At 43.5% G+C, this 14347-nt stretch overlaps 1 pseudogene; it reads left to right on the forward strand.

Annotated features, from left to right (window-relative positions):
* Positions 1 to 14347, forward strand: part of LOC112266046 — a 47489-nt pseudogene that overhangs the window by 14477 nt on the left and 18665 nt on the right.

The following is a 14347-nucleotide window of genomic DNA, read 5'->3' on the forward strand; positions in this document are numbered from 1 at the left end:
ATAGTCTGTTCTTGACTTGGGGATTGTGAGGAGACCTCTTGTGGCATGTCTTGTGAGGTATGCATTAGAGGTCAACCGATTAATCGGAATGGCCGATTTCAAGTTTTCATAACAATCGGAAATCGGTATTTTTGGACGTCAATTTTTTTTTTACACCTTTATTTATCCTTTATTTAACTAGGCAAGTCAGTTAAGAACATATTCTTATTTTCAATGACAGCCTAGGAATGGTGGGTTAACTGTCTTGTCAACTCGGGGATTCAATCTTGCAATCTTACAGTTAACTAGTCCAATGCTCTAACCACCTGCCTCTCATTGCACTCCACGAGGAGACTGCCTGTTATGCAAATGCAGTAAGAAGCCAAGGCAAGTTGCTAGCTAGCATTAAACTTATCTTGTAAAAAACAATCAATCAATCATAATCACTAGTTAACTACACATGGTTGATGACATTACTAGTTTATCTAGCGTGTCCTGCGTTGCATACAATCGATGCGGTGCGTATTCGCGAAAAAGGACTGTCTTGCCCCAATGTGTACCTAACTATAAACATCAATGCCTTTCTTAAAATCAATACACAAGTATATATTTTTAAACCTGCATATTTAGTTTATATTGCCTGCTAACCTGGCTCGTTGCGGACTCTGTGAAGACTATTTCTTCCTAACAAAGACAGCAAACTTCGCCAAACGGGGGATGATTTAACAAAGCGCATTTGCGAAAAAAGCACAATTGTTGCACGACTGTACCGAAACAATAAACATCAATGCCTTTCTTTAAAATCAATACACAGAAGTATATATTTTCAAACCTGCATATTTTGCTAAAAGAAATCCAGGTTAGCAGGCAATATTAACCAGGTGAAATTGTGTCACTTCTCTTGCGTTCATTGCACGCAGAGTCAGGGTATATGCAACAGTTTGTGCCGCCTAATTTGCCAGAATTGTACATAATTATGACATAACATTGAAGGTTGTGCAATGTAACAGGAATATTTAGACTTATGGTTGCCACCCGTTAGGTAAAATACGGAACGGTTCCGTATTTCACTGAAAGAATAAAAGTCTTGTTTTCGAGATGAGAGTTTCCGGATTCGACCATATTAATGACCTAAGGCTCGTATTTCTGTGTGTCATTATGTTATAATTAAGTCTATGATTTGATAGAGCAGTCTGACTGAGCGATGGTAGGCACCAGCAGGCTCGTAAGCATTCATTCAAACAGCACTTTTGTGCATTTTGCCAGCAGCTCGTTGCTGTGCTTCAAGCATTGTGCTGTTTATGACTTCAAGCCTATCAACTCCCGAGATTAGGCTGGTGTAACCGATGTGAAATGGCTAGCTAGTTAGTGGGGTGCGCACTAATAGCGTTTCAAACGTCACTCGCTCTGAGACTTGGAGTGGTTGTTCCCCTCCCCTCTGCATGGGTAACACTGCTTCGAGGGTGGCTGTTGTCGTTGTGTTCCTGGTTCGAGCCCAGGGAGGAGCGAGGAGAAGGAGGGACGGAAGCTATACTGTTACACTGGCAATACTAAAGTGCCTATAAGAACATCCAATAGTCAAAGGTATATGAAATACAAATTGTATAGAGAGAAATTGTCCTATAATAACTACAACCTAAAACTTCTTACCTGGGAATATTGAAGACTCTTGTTAAAAGGAACCACCAGCTTTCATATGTTCTCATGTTCTGAGCAAGGAACTTAAACGTTAGCTTTTTTACATGGCACATATTGCACTTTTACTTTCTTCTCCAACACTTTGTTTTTACATTATTTAAACCAAATTGAACGTTTCATTTTATTTGAGGCTAAATTGATTTTATTGATGTATTATATTAAGTTAAAATAAGTGTTCATTCAGTATGGTTGTAATTGTCATTATTACAAATATTTTTTTTATTTTTTAAAATCGGACGATTTAATCGGTATCGGCTTTTGTTGGTCCTCCAATAATCAGCGTTGAAAAATCATAATCGGTCGACCTCTAGTATGCATGGGTGTCTGAGCTGTGTGGTAGTCGTTTAAACAGACAGCTTGGTGCTTTCTCCATGTCAATACCTCTCACAAATACAAGTAGTGATGAAGTAGAGATTGACATGCATATTATTAATGTTTGCTCTCTATGTACATCCAAGGGCCAGCCGTGCTGCCCTGTTCTGAGCCAATTGCAATTTTCATTTTACTGAGGAGTGGCTTCTGTCTGGCCACTCTACCATAAAGACCTGATTGGTGGAGTGCTGTATAGATGGTTGTCCTTCTGGAAGGTCCTCCCATCTCCACAGAGAAACTCTGGCGCTCTGTCAGAGTGACCATTCGGTTCCTGTTCCCCTCCCTAACCAAGGCCCTTCTCCCCTGGTTGCTCAGTTTGGCCGGGCGGCCAGCTCTAGGTAGAGTCTTGGTGGTTCCAAACTTCTTCCATGTAAGAATGATGGAGGCCAATGTGTTCTTGGGGACCTTCAGTGCTGCAGAAATGTTTTAGTACCCTTCCCCAGATCTGTGCCTCGACACAATCCTGTCTCTGAGCTCTATGGACAATTTCTTCAACCTCCTGGCTTGGTTTTTGCTATGACATGAACTGCCAACTGTTGGACCTTAAATAGACAGGTGTGTGCCTTTCCAAATCATGTCCAATCAATTGAATTTACCACAGGTGGACTCCAATCAAGTGTTAGAAACATCTCAAGGATGATCAATGGAAACAGGATGCACCTGAGCTCAATTTTGAGTCTCATAAGAAAGGTTCTGAATGCTAATATAAATAAGGTATTTCTGTTTAGTTTTTTAAATACATTTGCAAAAGTTTCTAGAAACCTGTTTTCGATTTGTCATTATGGGGTATTGTGTGTGGATTGATGAAGAACATTTTTTAAATAAATCCATTTTAGAATAAGGCTGTAACGTAACAAAATGTGGAAAAGGGAAGGAGTCTGAATATTTCCCGAATGCCCTGAATGTGGTGATGCTGTGCAGTTCAAGACACATTTCCTCAAGAATAGCCTGTTTTCGACTTTGATTGTTACCTGTGCTACAGGTGCAACAGATTCTGACCTATGAGGACTCTGTGGCGGCCCACCTGTCCATGATCCTGACTTCAGATCAGCACTCAGTGGTCATCTCCTCGGCTAAGTATGTCTGTAACGTCAATCAGTCTGCCCACCTGCTATGTCCATACTGTTTCTTATGTCCAGCTTCACTATCCCGAGCATTGTTAGGTGTAGGTTTCCATTGCCCTGACTGTGTGTGTGTGTGTGTGTTGTGCATGTTCATAGGGTACTGTGTGAGACAGTGAAAGACTTTGTGGCTCGAGTGGGGAAGGGCTACGAGAAGAACAAGGAGAGCTCCGAGGAGTCGGAGGCTATGGCCAAGAAGGTAAGCTGCAAGGAACCATTGCTTTGTCCCAGTTATCTCATCTTCCTCCCAAAGTGTGCAGTTGTTCACATCCATTCAGTGATTTTATGTAAATGATTGGTATAGGAAATATGGTGGAAACTCCCTCCTGCCATGTTTGTACTAATCCAGTGAATCAGATCTGTGTTGATTGGTCGATTGGTTGCAGTGTGGAGTTCTGAAGGAGAAGCTGGGCTCGCTGCTGAAGACTCTCAACGAGGAGGCGCAGGTGTCTACTATGATGCCTGCCCCTCCTCCTACCATCGCTGAGGAGCAGGAGGAGGGCGAGGGGGTTCTGGTGCCATCGCACGCCAACAGCCTGAAGAAAGCCATCAGGCAGATCATTGAGCACACTGAGAAAGGTAAGATGTTACCTTCCTACTGCTATTTCTTTTATAGTTCATAGTTGGGGTCAATTCAGAAAGTAAACTGAATTTCCAATTCAGTCCTCCATGAAAAGCAATTATGAAAATTGGAATTAGAATTACAATAAGGTTATTTTTCCTGTACGGGAACTTTTTGTCTGATGTGGTTAAAAAATAAAAAAGCATTAAAACATAGTAGGATACACTGACCTACTTGGCATACTTGAGGTTTCACATGTTACATTAAAACAGAGGACAGCCAAAAACATGAAAGCCATGAGCATTGCAACAGGAGAGCAGGACTCCTTGTAGCAGTGACTCAGGTATTATAGTTATTGGAATAGGAATTTCAGTTTACTTCCTGAATTGAGTGAAGCGAAATGGAATAGACGTATGCCAACCCTGAGATAATATAGTTGCTATCTACACTCGTCCAAATAAGAATTGGCTCTTAACTGACTTGCCAAGTTACATTTAAAAAAGAAAGAGTGGTTTAATCTCTCCTGTACTTTTCAAAATACAGTGCCTTCGGAAAGTATTCAGACCCCTTGACCTTTGAAAACTTGTGTAAATATGGTATTTCTGTTTTTTTTAAAGTTATGTTATAACAACCTGCTTTTGCTTTGCCATTATTCGGTATTGTGTGTAGATTGCTGAGGATTTGTATTTTTTTAATCCATTTTAGAATAAGGATGAAACGTAACAAAAAGTGGAAAAGTCAAGGGGTCTGAATACATCCCGAAAGCACTGTACCTACTCTTGTTGCTGAACGGTTTTCCTCTCTATTCTTCTATCAGCGGTGGACGAGCAGAATGCCCAGACTCAGGAGGGGTTTGCTCTGGGGGCAGAGGAGGAGGAGGAAGAGCAAGTCAAGCTTTTTTTGCAGTCGTCCTACAGTGGGACCGCCTGTAACAGCACCAGGATCCACCCAGTCCGCAGAGGTCAGTCAGTGAACCCTGAGTCTCCTAACCTGGGTCGTGTTCATTTGGTACCAAATGTAAGAAAACAAGACCGAACCAGGGAAGGACTACCTTTGTAAAGTGTTTTTCGTTGCATGCCCTAACGAATGGCCCAGACGAAATTGATAATTTTAATTCATGATGCGTGCCCATGTATTCTTGAAGATGAACTCTTTTAAATGTGTGTTGTTTTTAAATTAAGGAGTGGGCCTTTAATCATCATCCCAGTGTCTCATGTCTTTCTGTGTCTCTATTTGATTCCGTAGTGTCCAAGACTCCTTGTGAAAAGCTCATCAACAAAGGAAGCCTGTCACTGGGCAGCTCTACGTCACTTCCTGCCCAGACAGGAAATCGAGAGAGCATGCCAATGCTCAACACCAAGATCCTCTACCTAAGTGTGGCAAACCTCTTCAAGGTTAGGAGCGTTTGTCACAAAGTGGTAAACGTTCACCAAATCACCCAAGAATGAGAGTTCTTTCGAACAGGACAGTACATGTGTGTTTGTTTCTCCATCCTGGTCCACCCAGGCCGTAGGCGAGGTCAAGGATAGCAGGGTTCGGTACACGAATCGGGTTCTCGGTAGGTCCAGGTCCAAACGCCAACAGGTAAATCCAAAACAATCCAGCTCATACACAGTAAATCCAGCCAATCTCTATAGTCTCTTTCTCTATTGTTCATAGCTCCTTCCAGCACTCTCTCTCCCTCTTCCTGGTTTTTCTTGACCCTTTATCTGTGGGTCGGCTCCACCTTCTGAGGGTTCCCCTTGCTTCTGGGACTTGTAGTTTTGGCGGTCGGACATTTTGTGATCTGTAGTTCTGACAGGGGTGGCCATTTTAGTGATTGGGCAGAGCCCGTTTATTAGTTCTGCTCTCACATATCTGCCACTTATCACTCGACCCCCTTCTTTGCCACACCAAGTAAGGGCACAAGTTCTCACCAGCTCTGTACCAAGGGCCCTCAGTTCCCCAATCCCAAATCGACCCCTACCCCCTTAGACACTTGTCTACACCGTAGTGCTTTTTGAGGTCGGTTCTGTTATGATTTAAATATTTTCTTTAATGTTGGTTAAATGCTGTAAAATCACAGAATAAAACAATTAATAAAAGTCCCAGGATGGTAGTGACTGCCCATGACTGATTATCACTTAATAATAACTTTACTTTAATAGAATATTTCAGTTGTTGTGTATATTACAATTGTTTTATTTGATGATGATTCAATTCCAAGTCATCATCTCCTTTAGAGAGCTGCTGCCTAGGCTGTCTGACAAAACCAATATTTTGGTAGATCTTCAAAGTAAATAAGCCATACTTTTATGACTGCTGAATACCAACTATCAATTACTTAGATAATGTATTTTCAGGTAGAGATACCGCGCAAAGAAACTGCTCTCTATTATATTCCCTCATGATCCGCATTCTTCTGTCCCTTACGTAGCAGGCGTAAAAGAGAAACAGACCGGAAAAGTAGCCACACAATGGATTATGGTCATTGTAGTTAGTTCAACGCAGAAAACTTTATGTAGAACATTGGCCTGTTGGAAACTACAACTCCCTATTATATCGCACAATTTGGCATGATCTGATTAATCACGAGAGAAACTGCAGCGCATTGAGCTCACAGAAAAACCCCGAATGAAATGGAATTCAAATAATTGAACTGACATTGGACAATTGTAGTTGTTTAAAAACCCGAAAAATAACCAACTTTTTTTTTACTATTACACTTTATATTCCTGTGATATAATTTAGCTCTCTCTGTGCTCAATTGTCAGTCAGTGTTCAGTATGTGTTGTGTGTTTGTTCAGGTCTCAAGGCTGGTATCTCTGGCTCCTTCTCCAGCAGTTCAGTCATCAGCAGACTGCTGGTCAAATCAAATCAAATCAAATCAAATCAAATCAAATTTTATTTGTCACATACACATGGTTAGCAGATGTTAATGCGAGTGTAGCGAAATGCTTGTGCGCTGACTCAACGCTGACTCCTTCAGCTGTGACCCAGAGACCTTGTGAGTGTCCACGTTTCAGTCTCTCTCCTCCTTCCCATAAAGGGTTAGTTAACTTTTTAGATTTGAGCTTATTTTCAACTTATCTTTGGTGTTGTCATTTCATCCAAACCATTTTTAGGTTTGTTAGCTGGTTATTAAACAATGTCCAGAATCTCCTTGCCAGCATCTTGGAGCTTGGAGCAATGCTAGTGGAAACGGATTGAACTAGCAAGTGGTGTATTAAAAAGCATGGGAAAGAACTCTGCCTTCCTCTTTCCATGTCCCAGCCTTCCCCATGCTTTTGAAGTGAACTATCCCTTTAAGCTCATCATCATCTACCTCTTGCTCCAGAGTTGTGAGTGACCTTGTGCTGTGTTTGGTTTCAGTGACTGCTACACTGAGAAATGTGTGATGAACAACTACTTTGGGATCGGCCTAGATGCTAAGATATCACTGGACTTCAACAATAAGCGGGACGAGCATCCCGAGAAGTGCAGGTAACTGAGGCTAACTAAACCAAATAGACCCAGCCCTGGATCGGGTGATAAGCAGAGATGTAGTCTTGATCTCGTGGTCTTTGTCTTGAGACCACATAAATACAGTGTTGGTCTGGTCATGGACTCAGTACACAGGGTCTGGGTTTTGGTAGTTTTGATAGGGGTCTAGTCTGGGTCCGTGTAAAACTGTGTAAAACAGACCAAACAATTTAGAAATACATTTTGAGGATTGGAAAAATGGTTTCAGTGTTAACTTAAATGACTGAAACAACACAGAAAGAATGCAGAAAATATTATGGAAATACAATCACCAAAGTAAAAACCTAGACAGTCAGTAAGAATCGAACATTTAAGAAACAGTGAATTCAGACAGGGCAAGAAGGGCATACCAGTTGGGGCCCACTTTGAATTTCTTTTCATGTTTGAACAGAAGATCATAGCTTTAGCAAAGCAAATTGTGCAGAATTGTAGTAAATTAGTCCCACGCCAGTGCATTTTCGTGATCATTTGGACAAAAATCTTTGCAAATTGCTATGCAAAATAGCTGTATTGCCGCAGCAAAATCAAGCATTTTTGACTGCAAATATCACCAAAAAAAATCACAAAATCCCGGAGAAACTGTTTAAGACCTATGGCTAAAAGCAGTGATTGGCCGCGCCATGTTAGCTTTCACCTGCTGCTTTAAACTGTTCGTCCTCATGGTGTGTTTTGTCCTTTATAATAGCAATGTCTTCCATTTCTGTGCTGCTGCTCTCCACAAAGAGCCTAATGTTTGTTTGTTGAACATAAAGCACATTTCTTTGTGTTGTTTTGGTTCTATCTATACTGTGTGTGTGTGTGTGTGTGTGTGTGTGTGTGTGTGTGTGTGTGTGTGTGTGTGTGTGTGTGTGTGTGTGTGTGTGTGTGCTCGGCCACTGTGGTAAGCTGTGGGTCGGTCTGTGTTCAGGAGTCGCACCAAGAACATGATGTGGTACGGGGTTCTGGGTACCAAAGAGCTGCTGCATCGCACCTACAAGAACCTAGAGCAGAAGGTACTGCTGGAGGTAAGAAAACAACGATGACCAAGTGGGTGCAACTAAGGGTACGTCCACATTGAGATTTTGTCTGAATATTCCGGGTGGAGCCAGTGGTTTTTCAATGAGTGTCGTCCGTTGCTGGATGAATAACAACGGAGATTCGTTGAAATTGTCCAACAAAAAACTCCAACTGAGACAATACATCCACATTTGTACGTATGCAACTCGTCCGGAATAAAAGCAGGGATGAGTTGTACTTTCGAAAGACGAAAACGGACAATGATGTACGTCAACTACTATTTTATCTGTGTGATGCGCCTCAGTGTGCCGTTCCCTAAAGAGACTTGACTGTCATCCCTTAACTCGAACCCTGACCCTTACCTTAAAGGACAATCTGGGATTGACACCTCTGTTTTTGGACTTTTCAATTCATGTCTGGTGTTGTTATTGTGGGTGTTTGTAACAGAGCATATGCAGAAAGTTTTTTTTTTGTCACAGTATGATTGTGTGTTTGTGTGTGTGTGTGTGTGTGTGTGTGTGTGTTTAGTGTGACGGGAGGCCTATCCCCCTCCCCAGCCTGCAGGGCATAGCTGTCCTGAACATCCCCAGCTATGCAGGTGGCACCAACTTCTGGGGCGGGACTAAAGAGGATGATGTAAGTGTCATCAAAACCCTCTCTTTTTGAGGTATGCTCCCTTTTTGAGGTCAACTGTTAAATAGAGGAGACGGGATAAAGAAGGATTTTTAAGCCTTGAGACAATTGAGACATGGATTGTGTATGTGTGCCATTGTGTATGGATCCCCATTAGCTGCTGCCTAGCAAAATTAAGCCAGTTATATAATTTTAAAACCATTATGAACTGTGTGTGTGTGTATATCTTCAAAATCCCCCCTGTTCTTATAAGGTGTATTTAAAAAAAAAAATCTGATTTCACTGCCTGCATCAGTTACTTGATGTGGAATAGAATTCCATGTATTCATGGCTCTATGTAGTACTGTGCTTCTCCCGTAGTCTGTTCTGGACACTTGTATGGGTGTCTGAGCCATGTGCTAGTCGTTTAAACAGACAGTTCGGTGTATTCAACATGTCAATACCTCTCACAAATAGTAGTGATGAAGTCAATCTCTCCTCTTCTTTGAGCCAGGAGAGATTGACATGTACTGTATATTATTAATGTTAGCTCTGTGTGTACATTTAAGGGCCATTGGCCACATGGTGAATTAGGATGGAGGTCTGTATCTTTGTAGTGACTGGGTGTATTGATACAGCATCCAAAGTTTAAAAAAAAAATGATTTTACCCATCTACCAGTAGGTGCCCTTCTTTGCGAGGCATTGGAAAACCTGGCTTTGTGGTTAAATATGTGTTTGAAATTCACTGCTTGACTGATGGACCTTACAAATAATGAATTGTATGTTAGGGATACGGAGATAAGGTAGTCATTAAAAAATCATGTTATATACTATTGTTGCACACAGTGTGAACATATTTAGGCTTGCCATAACAAAGGGGTTGAATACTTATTGACTCAAGACATTTCAGCTTTTCATTTTGTATTAATTTGTAAACATTTCTAAAAACATAGTTCCACTTTGACATTATGCAGTATTGTGTGTAGGCCAGTGACACAAAATCTCAATTTAATCCATTTCAAATTCAGGCTGTAACACAACAAAACATGGAAAAAGATAAGGGGTGTGAATACTTTCTGAAGGCACTGTATATGTGAGAAGTGTTGACACTCGACCACAGCTCTTAACAACATATGTGGCTTATACTGAGTGTACAAAACATAAGAAACAAATGCTCTTTCCATGATATAGACTAACCAGGTGTATCCAGGTGAAAACTTTAATTTAATCAGTGTAGGTGAAGAGGGGAGACAGGTTAAAGAAGGATTTGAGACAAATGAGACATGGATTGTGTATGTGTGCCATTCAGAGGGTGAATGGACAAGACAAAAGATTTGTCTTTGAACGGGGTATTGTAGCAGGGTTAGGATTAGGGCACCAGTTTGAGTGTGTCAAGAACTGCAACGCTGCTTGTACTTCCGGCGCCGACAGAGATGGCCGCCTCGCTTCGCGTTCCTAGGAAACTATGCAGTTTTTAGTTTTTTTACGTGTTATTTCTTACACTAGTACCCCAGGTCATCTTAGGTTTCATTACATACAGTCGAGAAGAACTACTGAATATAAGATCAGCGTCAACTCACCATCAGTACGACCAAGAATATGTTTTTCGCGACGCGGATCCTGTGTTCTGCCTTTACAACCAGGACAACGGAGTGGATTCCATGCAGCGACCCAAAAAAACGACTCAGAAAAAGAGGGAAGCGAAGCGGTCTTCTGGTCAGACTCCGGAGCCGGGCACACCGTGCACCACTCCCTAGCATTCTTCTTGCCAATGTCCAGTCTCTTGACAACAAGGTTGATGAAATCCGAGCAAGGGTAGCATTCCAGAGGGACATCAGAGACTGTAACGTTCTCTGCTTCACGGAAACATGGCTCACTGGAGAGACGCTATCCGAAGCGGTGCAGCCAGCGGGTTTCTCCACGCATCGCGCCGACAGAAACAAACATCTTTCTGGTAAGAAGAGGGGCAGGGGCGTATGCCTTATGGCCAACGTGACATGGTGTGATGAAAGAAACATACAGGAACTCAAATCCTTCTGTTCACCTGATTTAGAATTCCTCACAATCAAATATAGACCGCATTATCTACCAAGAGAATTCTCTTTGATTATAATCACAGCCGTATATATCCCCCCCCAAGCAGACACATCGATGGCTCTGAACAAACTTTATTTAACTCTCTGCAAACTGGAAACGATTTATCCGGAGGCTGCATTCATTGTAGCTGGGGATTTTAACAAGGCTAATCTGAAAACAAGACTCCCTAAATTTTATCAGCATATCGATTGCGCAACCAGGGGTGGAAAGACCCTGGATCATTGTTACTCTAACTTCCGCGACGCATATAAGGCCCTGCCCCGCCCCCTTTCGGAAAAGCTGACCACGACTCCATTTTGTTGATCCCTGCCTACAGACAGAAACTAAAACAAGAGGCTCCCACGCTGAGGTCTGTCCAACGCTGGTCCGACCAAGCTGACTCCACACTCCAAGACTGCTTCCATCACGTGGACTGGGAGATGTTTCGTATTGCGTCAGACAACAACATTGACGAATACGCTGATTCGGTGTGCGAGTTCATTAGAACGTGCGTTGAAGATGTCGTTCCCATAGCAACGATTAAAACATTCCCTAACCAGAAACCGTGGATTGATGGCAGCATTCGTGTGAAACTGAAAGCGCGAACCACTGCTTTTAATCAGTGCAAGGTGTCTGGTGACATGACTGAATACAAACAGTGTAGCTATTCCCTCCGCAAGGCTATCAAACAAGCTAAGCGCCAGTACAGAGACAAAGTAGAATCTCAATTCAACGGCTCAGACACAAGAGGCATGTGGCAGGGTCTCACGGACAGTCAATCATGGACTACAGGAAGAAATCCAGCCCAGTCACGGACCAGGATGTCTTGCTCCCAGGCAGACTAAATAACTTTTTTGCCCGCTTTGAGGACAATACAGTGCCACTGACCCGGCCTGCAACGAAAACATGCAGTCTCTCCTTCACTGCAGCCGAGGTGAGTAAGACATTTAAACGTGTTAACCCTCGCAAGGCTGCAGGCCCAGACGGCATCCCCAGCCGCGCCCTCAGAGCATGCGCAGACCAGCTGGCCGGTGTGTTTACGGACATATTCAATCAATCCCTATACCAGTCTGCTGTTCCCACATGCTTCAAGAGGGCCACCATTGTTCCTGTTCCCAAGAAAGCTAAGGTAACTGAGCTAAACGACTACCGCCACGTAGCACTCACATCCGTCATCATGAAGTGCTTTGAGAGACTAGTCAAGGACCATATCACCTCCACCCTACCTGACACCCTAGACCCACTCCAATTTGCTTACCGCCCAAATAGGTCCACAGACGATGCAATCTCAACCACACTGCACACTGCCCTAACCCATCTGGACAAGAGGAATACCTATGTGAGAATGCTGTTCATCGACTACAGCTCGGCATTCAACACCATAGTACCCTCCAAGCTCGTCATCAAGCTCGAGACCCTGGGTCTCGACCCCGCCCTGTGCAACTGGGTACTGGACTTCCTGACGGGCCGCCCCCAGGTGGTGAGGGTAGGCAACAACATCTCCTCCCCGCTGATCCTCAACACTGGGGCCCCACAAGGGTGCGTTCTGAGCCCTCTCCTGTACTCCCTGTTCACCCACGACTGCGTGGCCACGCACGCCTCCAACTCAATCATCAAGTTTGCGGACGACACAACAGTGGTAGGCTTGATTACCAACAACGACGAGATGGCCTACAGGGAGGAGGTGAGGGCCCTCGGAGTGTGGTGTCAGGAAAATAACCTCACACTCAACGTCAACAAAACTAAGGAGATGATTGTGGACTTCAGGAAACAGCAGAGGGAACACCCCCATCCACATCGATGGAACAGTAGTGGAGAGGGTAGCAAGTTTTAAGTTCCTCGGCATACACATCACAGACAAACTGAATTGGTCCACTCACACAGACAGCATCGTGAGGAAGGCGCAGCAGCGCCTCTTCAACCTCAGGAGGCTGAAGAAATTCGGCTTGTCACCAAAAGCACTCACAAACTTCTACAGATGCACAATCGAGAGCATCCTGGCGGGCTGTATCACCGCCTGGTATGGCAACTGCACCGCCCTCAACCGTAAGGCTCTCCAGAGGGTAGTGAGGTCTGCACAACGCATCACCGGGGGCAAACTACCTGCCCTCCAGGACACCTACACCACCCGATGCTACAGGAAGGCCATAAAGATCATCAAGGACATCAACCATCCGAGCCACTGCCTGTTCACCCCGCTGTCATCCAGAAGGCGAGGTCAGTACAGGTGCATCAAAGCTGGGACCGAGAGACTGAAAAACAGCTTCTATCTCAAGGCCATCAGACTGTTAAACAGCCACCACTAACATTGAGTGGCAGGTATTAATCATGCCTAAAGGAAAATAGTAGAATAGAGAGAGTACCACTACCAGACCCACACACATCAGCAGAAGAAACTGCCTAGAGTGTAGCCTGTTTACCAGATAGCCAAAGAAAAGAAAATACACACCATATAAAACCCACATCACAGCACAGGGGTAACCCCAACAAGATTACCTCATACAATAATACTAATACTAATAATGGCAGAGCAATTTAACAGCCACTTCATACAAGAAAGAACCCAGTCATCAACAGAGGATTTGCAATAACCTGTATTATCTTTCAGTGGATGAGTACAGAGGGTATTAATGTGTGGGGTGTTCATAGATACAACAAAGGCCTTAAAAATGTTCACAATCTTCTCGGCCACCTGTCATTAGTACACCTCACATCAATACAGTTCACATAACAATACACAACTTGCAAGCAACCTCCCTTGTAACTAACATGTCCACCCAAATACTTCTGGCAGGGCAATAATAGTCCAGCTCTAATGAACGTCAATGGGAAGTGTATTTGAAAAATAGAGAGTCTGTTGCAGGGTAAAGCACTGGAACGATAGAGAGAAGAGAAAGAGAACAAGAGAGATCTTAGCTGTGGTCTTCAGGCGTGCCGGTGTACTGTCTGACCGTCCGATAGTTTGTATGTTAAAGCTTTGCTAATCCATGCGATCCATAACGGGTGCGGTCCCAAATGAAAACAACCACGACCTAGAGCGATCACACTGATGATTGAGTTAAATACTTTATAAACTACACACACTGAAAACAAACAAAACTTCTGCAGCATACACAATCAAACTGTCACACCACCCAAGAGCCCCTCTCCAAAGAGCTGAACGAGCTCTCTTTATTTCGTCCTTCCGTACTGCTCATGCGCTCTTAAAGTAGCAGCGCACGGTGAAGGCTCCGTGCAGGATTTCGCCACAATGTGATCGAAGCAATCTTGAAGCGTGGAATCAGATTTGTCAGACCAGCGTTGAACAGACCTGAGCGCGGGAGCTTCCTGTTTTAGTCTCTGTCTATAGGCAGGGAGCAACAAAATGGAGTCGTGGTCAGCTTTTCCGACAGGAGGGCGTCGGAGGGCCTTATGCGTTGCGGAAGTTAG

The sequence above is a fragment of the Oncorhynchus tshawytscha genome, linkage group LG13 (assembly GCF_018296145.1).
Source record: "Oncorhynchus tshawytscha isolate Ot180627B linkage group LG13, Otsh_v2.0, whole genome shotgun sequence".
NCBI lineage: Eukaryota > Metazoa > Chordata > Actinopteri > Salmoniformes > Salmonidae > Oncorhynchus > Oncorhynchus tshawytscha.